Genomic DNA, 4,104 nt, shown 5'->3' on the forward strand with positions numbered 1-4,104 from the left:
CTGAAGCCAAAATGAAGAAAGAATGTCTCTCTCTTGCAATTTTAGTGGTGGTATGCTACAATTCAATGAATCCCTCCAGAGCTGGTTTAGTAGAAACCAACAGCACCACCTCCATAATCGCTGACGACATCGAGTTGGTGTTTCTGATGGATTCGCATTTTGGTAGGATCCTTCAAGGTGGCGGAAGTGTGACCAGAAACACCGGCAATGCCGGTCGGCCAGCAGCAAATTGTGGCAGAGGAAATCCTTATGATAGCTGCCTTCCGAACCCCAACCGCCCGGTTACGCAACAAAATTGCGGGACTTACACCCGTTCCTGCGGAAGGTGAAAGGCCATGAAATATCTCTCCGTATAATGTTAAGGTTTGTTGAAGCCTTTGGTTGCTTGGATAATTTGCTGTGAATTTAATAATCTCTTTTCAATCTCTGTTGGGTAGTGTCATTAATATGTACTAAACTGATCTGCGAATATTCAAAATTTGAATCAACTGCCGCTCTACCAAACAACACTTCAAATAGAACCACACCGAAAAAGTAGACATCGGATTTCTCGGTTAATTGTAGGCGCCTGTAATATTCAGGATCCATGTAGCCGAGAGTGCCCTTTACCACTGTTGTAAGTGGAACATCTGTCTTGCTAAATGGACTCATTTTAGACAAGCCAAAATTAGAGACTTTAGCCGCATATTTCTCATCCAATAAAATTTTGGAGCTCTTCACATCCCGATGTATGACTCTGCGAGCTGCTCCTGAATGAAGGTAATCTAACCCATGGGCTGCACCAATTAAAATTTCGAGTGTCTTTTTCCGGGACAGATGAGCTTTTTCAGTGTTATAGAGATGATCACGGAGAGTTCCATTGGTCATATACTCATAGACAAGTATCATCTCATTGTTATCGTCGCAATAGCCGATTAGAGACACTAGATGCCTGTGTCGAAGTTGAGAAAGCAGTTGGATTTCTGTCCAAAACTCAGGTGCTCCTTGTTGGGACATCGAGGCTAACCTCTTGATTGCTACTTCACATTTTATCCTCTCGATGCAACCCTTGTAAACATTACCATATCCACCACGCCCTACGACGAAAGCATCATCAAAGTCGTTGGTTGCTGATTGGATTTTTACTAAAGTAAAGCACTGGCATAGTTGGTCCGGTAATGATGAAGCTTTTCTTCTTTCCATGGACTTGCTTTCGTAATAAGAGTTGTTTTTTCCTCGAGAAAATCAAGAAAGCTACAAGGGAAAGTGATATTGTTGCTGTGCAGCCCAGGGCAGCTCCAATGATGGTCTTGATATGATGCGAAATTGTTTTGCCCTTCCTTTTTTTTCATGTTCTCAGGTTTTGGCACCGCAAGACTTGAACCAGGTTCCGGATTTGGCACCGCAAGACTACCATCTGATTTGTTGAGTCTAAAAATCTCTAAACCGTTTAGGATTGCATCAACGAACTTTGAACCAACATCTATGGCAGGGTGTAACGATAGCCATAGAATTTGCTTACTTTGACCTTCACTTGGAACAAAAAAGTGTAGTCTCTATACACCGGAATGTTATTACCGCCACTCTAATGTATCACATCGGCACCAGACTCGGCAGTTTTATTGTCCATGAATATTTCAAAGACGCGTTGGCCTTCCTCTGTTACTTGTAGTTGTGTCTCACAGAAATGGAGCCTAAGGAGATAGTTGAAGCCAGGATCGATATATAAGTTCCATGTGAGATTGTAGTTCATATTGATATATGGGTCCACGCCCATTGTTCTTGACGTGGTGTGAACAATAGCGGGAGCAGTATAAGCCGGGGTTTCTTCTTTGTATTTGACTTTCATGTTAGACCCAACTAGTAACAACTCCTGTTGCAGCTCCAATGATATAGGGTGAATCGTAGTACCAAGTTCGAAACATGCCTGAATCACCAACGTATGCCATGGTTGCTCCCCCGACGTTTAGACGACAAACAGTTTCAAAAGTTGTGGCGTCAGGAATACCCATTGCGGTAGCATCATTTACAAAGGTTACTGAATTTTGCTTTTGGTTCTCGTACATGTTGTTTCGCATGGAAACGACTTCAATACCGTTTACAAAGGCCAAAGAGTGTGGTGATGGCAAAAAAGGTGACATATAGTTTACCGGTTTCTGAGACGGCAACAATTAAATTCTTTGAACAACTATGCTTTCCCGTCATCTTCCGCAGAAATGGTTAAATAGGCACTGAAATCTTGTAGTACGTAATCATTGGCGATAACAGAGAAGAATGAAACAGTTGCATCAAAGCCAGAGTATCTAACGGGATAGAAATACAATCGGAGAAATTTAAGGCCAGCTGATACCGGAAAGCTATAAGTGAATTTATCACGAAAAACTCTAGCAGTCATGTAAGGAACTTGAGTAACAGATTGATCATGCCTGGAGGCTTTGGATGTGAATGAAGTGTTGTTGGAATTTAAGGTGGAAAAGTTGGACCCTTCATCAGTGACCCATTTCCGGCCATCTTCTGGTTTTGGAAATGATGATGGAGCACCACAACTGAGGAGAATATAATCAGTTGGTGTGTAGGCTGCTGATTCGCCACCCATAGTACTAGTAGTGGCGGAGATTTAGAAGATGAGAAATAAACACGTACACAATAAAAGTGAGCATTGCACGAGACTGAATTCAAAATCTTCCCTCTTTTTTGGGGTAGATGATTAATTAAGGGTTATAGGGAACACTAACTTGGAAGCAATTATAGGGCTGGAGAGACCAACGAAATTGATCAAATTCTAAAAAAAGTGATAACTATGTAGGTCTTCTAATGAAAACAACTGGTAAATTGTCATCTTTGGCCATTGCACCATTGTTGTGTCATTTTTTCTTAGACCCTTAACAAAGTCAATAAAACTTGATTTGGCTTTTGCTAAGTTTCCATAGGATGGCTTCAAAGTTCCAAAACATAAAAGGGATGGAAGCTTGGGACCCCTGTCCCGGTGACTCATTCAATCATGTGTTTCGCGGAAATTTTCTGAAAGCTGAGTTTTGATCTCATATTTTTAATCTGATTATTGCTCAAATTTAAAATCGATATCTAATATCAATCAGGACTCAAGTGATATCTTTTATATTACACCACAAGTTCGATCTGCTAATTCCAATAAATTTTTTTTGATGATAAGGCGATGGAGACTTGCTTGCATTTGCTTATTCCATATTCGAATTGCTTACATTCCATTGGATAGTTGTAAACTTCATATAGCTCTCAAATGAAAGTGTTTGTAGTTCCCTAAAGATACTGTTAGTTGTAAACTTCATTCTCTGGTAAGGGACAGTGGTTGGTTATTATACCTCTCTCTCTCTCTTTGCTTTCCCAGAATTTTAGGTTAAAGAATCAATCAACAGTACGCAGTAATGTTACAATGTTCCTTAGAGACACTGGATCTGTCTTTAGAGTTCATATATATCAGATTTATTATTTCTCTGGTTTTTCACACCATATACGTGGTACATTCTTTAACCTTGTCACAGACGGAAGAAAATAACATTCTTCCAAACAACAGTAACATCAACAACGAAAAACAAAACATCGTGTCTCTATGTCTTTTGGCCAGAAATTTATTTGACTCCTCGTTTGCATCGAGTATAAACAGTGCATGTCCGATAAGTCTTACCAATAGGCTTTATGCAATTCCCGTAGATATTTGCATTGCAGACTGGCGGTTTCTCCAACCCTTTATAAGAAAGATAATTTGGAGGCGAAACAAGAATCCTCTGCTCCATGCCGAATAACAATTCTTCTTCTTGGTCTTCAATGAATCCACCGATTGTTTCATCATAGGCCGTACCATTCGTTTTGCTCTCAGGAAGGGCTGCTTTTACCACTGTTGCTCAATGGGATTAACAGCAAAGAAGCTTGCAAAAAATCCCATTTGATCCTTTTTTCATCTCTCTCACAACTTATTTTCCGAATCTGTAGGACTAAATAGATATTATATTGGCAGATTATCCATAAAAAAAAGATGGAAATTGAGGATAAGCAATGAAAGGTATCCCTTCATTGATTGGTTAAGGTCTTACATTTTGTGTGTGTGTGTGTGGTGGGAGTGGGGGGTTGTGATTTTTTGTGTTCAAT

At 40.1% G+C, this 4,104-nt stretch overlaps 1 pseudogene; it reads right to left on the reverse strand.

Annotated features, from left to right (window-relative positions):
- Nucleotides 1-405: 405 nt before the first annotated feature.
- Nucleotides 406-2,575, reverse strand: LOC120113988 (annotated as a pseudogene).
- Nucleotides 2,576-4,104: the final 1,529 nt, after the last annotated feature.

This window comes from Hibiscus syriacus, unplaced genomic scaffold, assembly GCF_006381635.1.
Source record: "Hibiscus syriacus cultivar Baekdansim isolate YM2019G1 unplaced genomic scaffold, ASM638163v2 tig00110214_pilon, whole genome shotgun sequence".
NCBI lineage: Eukaryota > Viridiplantae > Streptophyta > Magnoliopsida > Malvales > Malvaceae > Hibiscus > Hibiscus syriacus.